Below are 11,842 nucleotides of genomic sequence, written 5' to 3' on the forward strand. Positions count from 1 at the left end.
AAAGAAAAGCATTGAGCATGGATCCTTAGTGCTCAGTAAACCTCCTCACAACGTGTTGCTTTGGAGGGTAGGCCCTGCCCTCAGATTCAAAAGCCACCTCTGCCTCTTGCTGCTTGAGAGGCCATGAGCCACCTCAACATCTCTGTACTACAGTTTCCTCATCTGTTAAATGGTGATAATAGATTTTCCTCCACTGATGGCTGTGAGGAATATGCTGACATAAGCCATTGGCGCAGTGCCTGGCACACTGAAATTATGGAATAAATGTCCCTCTCTTCTTTCTCCTTCAATTTAAAGAGAAAGCTTTGGGGAGTGGGAGTGGCCTGAGTCATCTCCCTAGAGAATGGCAGGTCTGGGTGTGCAAACTGGATCCTTGGTCTCCTCCATTCATTTAGCACCTGCCTGGTGCCAGACCCCACGCAGAGGGCTGGGACAGAGCTGTGGATCAGACTCCTTCCCCACCCTCACAGGGTCACCAATCTAAAGTCCACTGCAGAAAACTGACTGGAAATTGCACCACAGTGGAAGGATGTAGATTCATGTACAAGACACAGAGCAGGGCTGGTGGGATTCTTGAAATAGAGACTATGCATCAGAACTGTGGGTCCCTGGAAGGCTGGGTTCTGACCAGCATTCTACTACTGGGCCTATCCCACAAGGAGAGGGCTGGACTAAATGATTGCAAAGAACTTCAGTCCTAGCAAAAGACTATTATTCTGGTTAATTTAAGTGAAACATTATTAGGAGCAAATCAGAGCTTCTTTCCAGGGATGCTCAACTCCCCTGAAGCTGCATGTGGTGTTACTTTATCACTCACCGGCATTTAGGACCACTCATTCTTGTTTTCTGCCTAAAGCCACAAGAGAAAAGGAGATGGGAAGCTGGGGATACTGCATCCTCCTTAGAGAAAATTCTGTAACTAGCCTGGCCCATGGTGCCCTGAGACCCACACCCACTCCATAATACCCTAGTTGTCTGTGAAGCTGAACCTCCAGAAACAGTGGGAAAGGCCTGCTTTGTCCTCTCAGGGGCCTGGGGAATACTAGCCAGGGATGAGGTCAGGCAGGGGTCAGAGACAGAGCGAGATCAACTGGCCCCGTTAGGCCTCCCATGCTGCCTTCAGCTCACCAGCCTCCACTCCAGCATCCCAAGGCATTAGGATCACAAATCAAAACCCAAGCTTGCATCTGGCAACCTGTGTTCCCTGGATTTTTCCCATTCTTCCTTTTAAGAAGGTCTACTATCAGCTCTAGGCAGCCAGTAGTAAGATGACACCCATCCTTAGGGACCAGTCTTTCTGAGAAGGCCCTGGAGATGACAGACTGGAGAAGAAAGGAGGAAAAGACCATGCAGAAAGCAATGGAAAGGAAAGCCTTAGCATACAGTTGATCACATTCTGTATACTTTACAGGATTTGCAAGCTTAAATTCTGTTAGGAACAAATCTAGTAAAATAAATAAGCTGGATGTGTAAAAAGGAAGATTGAGATTGTGGTAAACTGGAGAGCACGTGCCCCATCCTTTCCTTAAATGGATAAATTTCATCATAATTAAACTACAGTTAAAACACACACACACACACACACACACACACACCATATAGGCCAAACAAAATCTGTCTGAAGTCCAAGTAAGAACCACATGGGCACTTATGCAAGTGTCACTAAGGGGGACAATTTTTCATTCTACAATCATTTCAGAATATCTACTGACAGCTGGGTCTTATGATGAGTTCTGTAGGGATAGCGCACACTGTTTCAGGGGCTCACAATATAGCAGGTATATAAAATTGCCACATGGAAGTCGAAATCAGGACACAAAGCACTATGTTGTCTAGAAGGACTAGCCCTGTAGGGATGCTGGATGAAGCATCACAGGACCACAGAGACTGTGACCACAAGGACGAAGGTGATTTTTAATAGACATCCATGATTAGCATGCAGGCGATCTGGACTCAAAGAAACAGTTTCTCTTTTTTGAGTTTTTTTGCATCATTCTCTATTATCTCCTAGTAAGAATGTGCCATTTTATGGTCTCTGCTCCTTCAAGGACCCTGGGACTTCTTTGAGGATGAGTTTTATCAGTCCTTGTGTCTCCAGTGCCATGCCTACAGGCTAGGTGTCATGTAGGAGCTTAATACAATAATTTGTGCTGAATGAATGCATGCATGAATAATATTCTCCCCAGGCTTCTGACCGATGATGTAGTGACAAGAAGAAGAGCCATTTAGGAGTGGTTCCTGATACACAAGCTCTGGGCTATGTGCATTAGGAGTATTGTACACTGAATCCCCACATCAAGCCTGTGAAGTTGATATTATTATCTCCATCTTACAGATAAGAAAACTGAGGCACAGAGAGATTGAACAGCCCAAGGCCACACAGTTAAGCATGGTCAAGTGAGGACTCGAACTCAGGTTTATCTTAACTAACACCCTGGACTAACGTCAGTTTCAAGGCCTCCCAAGCTCAGAGGCTAAAGAAGTGGGGTGACCCAGGTTTCACTTCTCTCCTAGAATGTCCCGCGTTCAGGGGTTCAGAGGCTGGCCCTGCTCCAGGCATACTTCCGGAGGAGGTCACTTGGAGAAGCCAGCAACTACCCCCTCCCACCTCCATCCCTGGCCAAGCTCCACCTCGGAGGGTTGGGGGGGGGGGGGTGGAATGGGAGATGGCTCCGATAGGATGATAGGATGGCCGGACTCAAGATGCCATCGCGGGGAGGCAGCTGGTGGGGCTGCCCGGCCAGGTGTTCGCAGCCGGCTGCCTCGCCTTCCTCTCCCTTTCTCTCGTCTCCTTTCACAAACTTCTCACATATACGCGCCGCCTGCGCAGCTGCTGCGGGACTCGCCTGTCGGCCGCTTGCTTTGTATTGTCTGCGCGAACCCAGAGGATCCGAGATGCCCAGAGGGACTCAGGAGCTGGAGGAGGCCGAGCATCCGTGGGGGATCGGCACGTGCCAGGAGCCCCCCTTCCCCGGAGATTCCCCTACTCAGGACCGAACGCAGTCACTCAGGCAGTGGGGCTCCAGGCAGGTCCCTGAGCCCTCATAGCCTCCATTTCCTCACCTGAAAAATGAGGGGACCAAGGCATGGGAACTCCAAGAGCTTTTTCTCCATTATGCCTATTCGTTGAGCAACTATTACATGGCAGTCAGAATGTTAGGAGACAGGAATTCAGCTGCATAAGACAGACATCCCCCTACTCCCACTTACCCCCTACTCACCTCCACTCCCCAGGATGCACCTACCCCTACTGAGGCTTCAGAAGATGGTGAGCAATAAAAAAAAAAAGAAACCCTCCAGTAGGGATAGCTGCCACAGAGAAAATCAACTGGGTGATGGAATAGAGACAGTGTGGGCAGAAAAGGAAGGAATTACCTTGGAGTCAAGGCCTGAAGGATAAAATGGAAGGCCAGGGGAGCAGGGTGCAAGCCTTGAGGAAGGAGCAAGCAGGTTGGTCAGAGCAGAGCAGGAAGACTAGAGTGGTGGGCATGTGCTGAGGAAACTGTGAATGTGAGAAATGATGGTCCAAGGGCAGGCCTGGGATTGGGGATGGCCTCAGGGAGCCGCCAGAGTGTAACCAGGACAGTGTTTAGATGTGAGGTCTACTTCTGGTGGCTGTGCAGGATTTGGTTCGCAGTGGTCCAGAGTGGACAAGAAAGACCCCAAATGTTCTGGGTTTAGTCTTCTGCTTCTTAGAGAATCAGGGTCAGTAGTTTGGATTTGAGGTGCCATTGTCCAGAAGACATCCCAATAACCTCCTATGGTCAGTGCTTGGCTCTTTCCTACTCCCACCCTCCATGTAGTTCCCCCCACCCCGTGTCTTCATCTCTGAGCTCTAGACTTTAGAATATCTGTTTCACCAGCAGCATGACCAGCTCTTTGCTCATCCTCAAGAATCTGGATAATACATGGTCCAAGCCCTGGCTGGTTTAGCTCAGTGGATTGAGCGTCGGCCTGCGAGCTAAGTGTCGCTGGTTCGATCTTCCAGTCAGGGCACATCAGAGAAGGAAAACTCTGACTCCAAAAAACCTCCGCTGCCTTGCGGCATACCTCTTCAGGGGAAAGGCTAAGGGAGTAAACCCCGACAGAAAATCCGGAGCCGGAGTCCCTAAGGCGGTTTGACGTTGTAGTCAACACCGGCAACTCCTGCGGTGCACCTGAAGCCAAGCTGTATTGACTCCGTCTTTCCCTTGGACCCTTCAGCTGCGAAGAGAGGGGTGGTCTGCTGCATGGGCAACAGCAGACCCTCCATATTACCCTGCCCAGGCTCTGTAGCTTCAGCGTCATCGCAAGATGTCGATTCAACACGGGAGGAGACAGATACTACCATGTCACTCCCGAGTCGGACTGCACAGCCATTCTCGGCGGTGCAGATAGACTCTTAAGAAGCTATACCATCGTCTCTCGAGACAGACGGCTGCCGACGATTTCTGGCACATGAGGACTGGTTTTGCCTTCTGCTCCAGGTCAAAGTCATAAAGTCAATCCCTGTGTGGCCGAGTTTGTTGTCATCTCTCCCATGGCCAAAGGATTAGGCCATTTCTTTTATCCAGCAAGCTTGGTTGGGAAGAGGCAGCAAGGGGGAGTGGACAGAGCACAGGAGGCCTGGATTCAAACAGGAACACATAGCTAACCTGCTGTGTGTCCCTGGACAAGTCACTAAGGGGCTCTGGGCCTCAGATTTCTTATCACTACAAGGCAGACAGGCTCCATGGGCCCGTTCAGTGAAAATACACCAAGGTTCTAAGTGTAAAGGGTAGAAAAAGGGTAGAGGCCAAATCTATCACCATAAATGGAAACCAGGTTCTGGTGTTTCTGCAGGGGGCTCTGTAGCTTCATGTATTGACCAACCGCTTGCTGAGCCCTTCCTCTGTGCAGGCACATGCTAGGTCTGAAGGTACAAGAATAAACAAGGGCTTGGTGCTTCCTGCTTCAAGAAGCTAGAGTCTGTGTTGTCTTATTCAGTCTTCACAATAACTCCCTAGAAGTGAACATTATTCCCCCACCTTTTCTTTACAGACAGAAAAGGAAACTGAGACTCAGAGAAGCAGTGCACAGCTCATTGTTTCTTGAGCTCTTATTCTGCTTGGCTCTGTGCATCCTTACAGATGCCATATCTGTGAAGTAGGTACTATATTTACCTCTGTTTCACAGATGGGAAGACTGAGGCTCAGAGAAGTTAAGTGTGCTCCTTGAGGCCACACAGGAGTAAGTGGCAGAGATACTATTTGAGCTCAGCTCTGATACTGGAGACCACAAGCTACCCCCCCCACACACACACACACACATACACACACCAGGCAGCCCCCAGAAAGAGGGGGTGAAGCTTCCTGCCACTTGTTCAAGTTCCCCTTAAGCTCTGGAGCAGCAAAGAGAAACAGAGTCATTAGTCAGCTCTGCAAGTTAAAATAAAATAAAATAAAAAGCAGAGGAAAAAAAGGTAGAAAAGAAAAAGGAAGAGGGAGAAGAAAACAAGTGAAGGCTCTGCTCCCATCAGGGGGGAAATCGGCGTCTTGTCGCCTAGCTCCATGCCCTGATTTATGATAAAAAATTTAGAGGAAATCATTTATATTTTAAAGGATCTAAATAGCTGCATGAAAGTTTTATCTAAAGTGCCACTGTATTTATAGGCAGTGCTTCCATGCTGGAGGTAATTAATAGATGTGTAAATCGCACGGGCTATGGCTCTCCTGCCTCCAGGGCTAGACGGCGTGGGCCTGGGCACTTGTGGACTGTTCCGGAAGGGGCAGGGGTGGCATCAGTGTGAGACCAGCATGGCACCTCCTCCCTCCCCAGTCCCCACCCAGCCCAGGCCGCGTGGTTTGTGAAGCCTTTGCGGGGACCCTGGAGATAATTTATAATAGACTAGCGGATCCCCCCCAAGCTGAGCTGCGGTTCCCAGCTGCCTGCCTTCTGCTTTCTTTCAGGAGATGTCAGAAGAGGGCTCAAGGGGCGGTGCTCCCTTCCCTCCTTCTGGCCCTGCAGCCAACATCAGGGAATCTACCGCTCACTCGGGCTGGTTTATAACCTGGGGAGGTTCTCATCAATGAAATCCTGGGCTCCCCTCACTCCTCCGCCCCAGTTTAGCCAAACTCCCCTTTCTCTCTCAGTGCCCCTGCTTACGGCACCCATGCCGGGTGCTTGTTTTGGAAAAGGAACCAGTTGAGAGGCCAGCAGCTCTCTGCTTACTTTAATTAAAGCTGTGAAATATTGATGGTTTTGGCTCTCTCTGTGGCTGCCACACCTTACAAGCAGGGAGAGAAGCCCGGGGATGAACAAGTTAAGGCAGGCCAGATGGTTTCCCTTCAGAAACGCCGCACAGACCTACAGAGGTGTCACTGCCTGAGAGCATCACACATCCTTAAATTATTGATGGGTCTCCTGAATTTGAAAAGGAGAAAAAGTCCACCAAACTGGAAATAACCATGATGACTCACTGGGGTTGAGCCTTTGGAAAGGAGGAGAGGGTGTGCGTACCTATGGACTCAGGGTGGACAGGCTGGGGCACAAACGGCAGCTTCCTTGGCCTGCTTCCTTCACTGGTTCCTTCCAGCAGAGCCCTGTTGAGTGGCTTCCTGTCAGAATCTAGGGCAGAGGCAGCCTTCCCCATCCAAACATGCTCCTTTCTCTTCCTTGGGGGACCAAAGGCAGGCGTTTCTTACAGAGGAGAAACTCCCTTTTAAAGTTCTTTAATTTACCATGCTCTGGTCATGTACCACCAAAAAGTGGGTTTAAAAGAGACTTGCATGATCCCCTATTTACTCCACCATTAAATTTGAACTGGAAGACAAATGTGTGTGTGAGACTGTGTGTGTGCACCTGACTGTGTGTGTGTGTGTATATATACACACATATATATATTAACTTGTCCCATGACCCCAAACACAGCAATATCAATAGAGTTGCCATCCTGGGGCATCCAGACCTTCTGACCTTTGACCTAGTGGATTTATTTACAGGACCTGGAAGGGGAGTGGTGTTGATGCTGTTGGTGGGGATGGAGGTGGTAGTGGTGGAGACCCTATTTTCCAAGAGCCATGTCCTCTGTCTGATCAAACCCTTTTCGGTGAACTGCGGTAAAAGATTATTTCAGCTTTTGACATAAATTTGACCTTGCCCTTGATGTATTTTAATATATTAGTCCAGAAGTTTATAGACAGTGCTTTCTTTTTACTAAAATTCATCAGTTTATAAACCAAACAAAATAGTATAAGACACTATCCCATTCCATTTCTTCCCATGTATATTTATCTATAGTTATTATATTTATCAAACACTTTTAAAATATAACAAATAGGATATGAAGGTCTGGCCCAGTCATCAGGTTTATCATTCAAGTTCTAGTTGGTTAGAAATATAAAAACCCTGGAAGTTTCTCTGCTGCTTTTTCAGACATTTTTTTCTTTCTGTGAGAATGGCAGTTTATCCATTTCTTCTGCTCTGGCATCCTCCTTCCTGAGCAGTGTAGAGAGTCCTGTGTGCATCTGCAACAGTCTTTTAAAATTTAAAATCAGGTCTGGTGGTAAACAGAAGGACCTGGAAATGAATGTCAGGTTGTAAAGACTGTAAGCGTCACAATATGGTAGGTGGATACTCTGTTCCATTTCATTTCACATGTAAAATCACCTTTCTCCAAAGAGAAATGAGTCAGTGTCCTGCAGAAGGAAATTACTGCATCCTTTGTGAATAAGTGATGAATCTTCCTGATTGGTGAGTCTTTGATAACTGCTCGGGGCTCTGTGACAGGGAATGGCCACAGGGCTTGAGGGAATCAGAGAAGCCTTCTCTGGGTTGCTAAGACCCAAGTGAGGAGAAGGAACCAGCCATAGGGCAATCTCTGGGAAGGGTTTCTGGGCAGAGAGAATAGTAACTGCTGTTCTCCAAGCTGGGAATCAGAGACCAGGAACAAGGCTACTGTGTCTGGAGCCAATGAAACAAGAGGAAAGGGAGATGAGGTCGGACAGATGAAGGGATCAAACAGGACATTATAAACCCTGGTAAGGAACTCGTGCTTTATTCTAAGTGCAGTGGAAGATTTTAAGCAGGAGCGTGATATTTTGATAAAGTCTCATAAAAGAGGACAGCCACCCAGGCTGGAGACAGGCTGTTGGAAGGGAGGTTTAAAAACCAGAATACAAAAACCATGGTACTGTTGCTCTTTCCTCTGACTGGCATGCTCTTCCCGCAGAGAGTCACATGACTCACTTTGACACATCCTTTGTCCTTTGGGGGTCAGCCCAGGTGTCAGTGAAGCCTACCCTGACCATATAAATGTCAACTATCTCTCCCCCACCTCCATTTCTTATTCCTCGCTTCCGCTTTATTTAGCTCCATAACACTCACCATTTTATATACTTTACAGTTGTATTTTACTTATTAGTTTCTTGTCTATTTTGCTAATAGAATGTGCATTTGATGAGGGCAGGGACTTGGTTTTACTCACTTCCGTGCACCTAGTATCACTGCCTGGAGCTCAATAAATATGTATGGAATAAGATAATTAACCTGAGCTGGGTTTTGACATCGGATTTTCAAATGCAAAGAGTGACACCACCTGTACTATTGATTTAGCACCTATTTTGAAAAGTTTAGCTCCATCTATATCCCCTCATTCAGACCCCCATGACCAAGTGGAGGCCACACAGTGTGTGCGTGTGTGTGTGTGTATGGTCTTGGAAGATATCAGAGGTGAGCACCCAATGTGGTCATCAACCTCACATTGTACTGTGCTCCCCACCATTCTGATCTCACCACATGGTCCTCAGACATGTGATGCCCATAAGTCCATTCCCATCTCAGAACCTTTGCCTTCCTGTTCCCCTTTCTGGAGTTTTCTTCCCTCATTTCTTCATCTGCTAGCTCCTTCTTGTCTTTCAGTTCTTAGCTCAAATGTCACCTCATCAGAGAAGATACCCTTGACCTTCCCTGACTGCCCAATCAAAATTATTTCCATCTACCCCATCTCCCCATGAGTCACTTTCTATCCCATTATTACATTTTAATTTTTCTACCTAGTACTTACCCTATTTGGAAATTACTTGCTCCTTTACTTGTTTATGTGGCTATTACATGCTTTCACTAGAATATAAACTCCATAAAAGCAGACAAGGTCAACCTTGCTTTTCGTGGAATCTCCGGTGCCTAGAACGCAGCAGGTGCTCCAAATGGGTGCTGAATGAATGCATAAATGAATAAATAAGTCAAACAAGCTAAGGTTGGCCTGGAGCTGCAGAGTAAGTGATTGGCATTGCCCAGGAAATCCAAGTCCTGGTTCCCTCCTCCCCTTTAGACCACATTGCCTTCCCGATGTATGTGGGAAAAGATACCCGAAAAGATAAACAAGAGGAGCTGAAACTTTCTAAGCCGAGACTACAGGGGAAATGCTGAGCTCTGGTGGAGGAAACGAGAAGCGTGTCGCAGCTCTGGGGGGATCACTGCTTCCATTGTTCACCTGAGCCTTTGGGTCAGGAAAGCAGATTTCTGACATCATAAAACCAATGAAGACAAAAAAAAAAAAAAAAAAAAACACAACAACAACAACTCGACACTGGCTATGACATGACTGTTCCACTGTACAATCTGATCGAGGAAATGTATCTAGGATTACCCAGACAGTCAATTATTCATGAGCTAAACGTCCAGGCATCAATTACCTGGCTTGATGCTCTTATTCATTAAGAAGATTGAACAGCCCAACTTAACAAAGCAGGAGAAAGTTGCTAAGTAACAGAAGTTACCTGACCAGCCCACAACACTGCAGCCTCCACAATATGAGTCCTTTCATGGCAAGAGAGGGCCCGGGGATCACCAGCAGGACAGATCGAGTGGTAAGCCCCACTGGGGCTGCTTTCAGCTTTGGCCAAGGGAAGGGGGCTGAGGGTAGAGGGTCTGGATTTACAGAGAGCAGAAGGAATGGACAAGATATAAGCTAAACCTTTTCCAAATGAGGTGGGCAAGGTAGTTACCATAAGGAATATGACTATTTCACAACACGTATTAGAAAATATTTTAAATAAGAGTCAAAGACGCTTATCTGGTATATAACTGAGCAAAAGTGAATTACAAGTATAACAGGAATACCCTGGGTGATACAAGTCCTTGGATTTTTTCTCTTGAGGCATCCATCTGAGAGTGAGTCTAAAAATTATTCTAAATATAGGGAAATTTACAAACAGGATACAAAAGTTTATATAGAGGACACAGGATTTTATATATTAACATAACTTTCTCCTTATAAAAACTTGTTCTGCTATACAATAGTCCCTCGCTATATCGTGGTTCACTTATCGTGGCCTCACTGTATCACAGGATTTTAAAAATATTATATTTAATTATTTATCCTGGACTTCTCGCTATATCGTGGGATTTTGTGGTACTATATACATATGTTGTTAAAGTTACGTAGGTTTAAGAGTGTAGAATAAATGTAAGGTTCCTACTTAGCTGGGGGTCTGGAATGTAATACCTGCGATAAGTGAGAGAATACTGTACATGAAACTATAATCTCCTTGACTATTTCTTTCAGTACATGTCTGTTTTACTTTAATAACCAGAAAAATATTTTCAGATTTGACATACAGATCTTGAGGAAAGGAGTTTGTGTTTTAGGCTTCAGTGGACACGGCAGTTGACACAGATTTATCAAAAAATCAGGATGCTCACCATTTCCAATGTATTGTTATGACACATAGCGTGACATAGGCAGGACCAGTTACAGATTGGGTTGGCCAAAAAGTTGTATGGTTTTTTTCATACAATGGCTCTAATAGTGCTTAATTGTCTTTGATTTTTGTTAGATTGTGTTGTGACAGCTGTCACATCAGCATGCATTTAAAAAAAACTTATCAAAGATGGTGAATTTTTGTGCAGCCATTTTAATATTGAATATGAACGAAGATATGCAACATTTTTGGCATATTACGCTTTGTTATTTTAAGGAAGGTAAAAACACAACTGAAATGCAAAAAAAGATTTGTGCAGTGTATGGAGAAGGGACTGTGACTGATTGAACCTGTCCAAAGGGGTTTGCAAATTTCTTGGTACTATTGAAATTTTGGCCAAATAATTCTGTGCTGTGGGGCTGTCTTATGAATTGGGAGATGTTTAGCAGCACCCTTGGCCTCTACCCACTAGAAGCCAATAGCGGGAGATAGCTGACATTCTTAAAATCTCCAAATCAATAAAGTTATTGGTGAAAATGAAAGATATGTCTTTCATTTTACAGAAAAAAAATCCATATAGACATTTTGGCCAACCCAATAATTTGCAGGGCCCAGCGCAAAATAAAAATGTAGATGCCCTTGTTCAAAAACTGTTAAGAATTTCAAGATGGCAACAGCAGAGTATTAAACCAGGCACCACTTCTAAGCACTAGGCCTTGTGCCACTACACAGATGACACACCCAGGAAGCTGATCCCCAGTTGCAGGGCTAAGATCACAGGCTTCGAGTGAGAGAGACTCCGTTATGAGCCCTGGCTTCACCTTTACAAGCTGCAAGGCCTCAGTGAGTCTCTATTTTCTTGGAGATAATAATAGGAGAAGAATGAGACCATGCCTGGCACATGCTAACCACTCCATGGGGGATAATTATCTTTAATGCTTTGGAAATGTTAATGACAAGTTCATGACAATGGAATGGGCCACTCCAGGCCTGGTGCTAAGTGTCTGCTTGGGGTAAACTTACAGAATCATAACAAACTCCAAAAACAAGGCAAACCACTGTCTCTCTGCCCTTGGGTATCACCTGGTCGCAGGGTTCAGTGGAATTCCTTTCTTCCCAAGCTATTAGCCCCTGAGTAGGGCCTGATTTGGGTTGATGTGAATATTTCATGTGAGGTGAGG

Source organism: Furipterus horrens, unplaced genomic scaffold (assembly GCF_987537825.1).
Source record: "Furipterus horrens unplaced genomic scaffold, mFurHor1.1.pri manual_scaffold_10, whole genome shotgun sequence".
NCBI classification, from domain to species: domain Eukaryota; kingdom Metazoa; phylum Chordata; class Mammalia; order Chiroptera; family Furipteridae; genus Furipterus; species Furipterus horrens.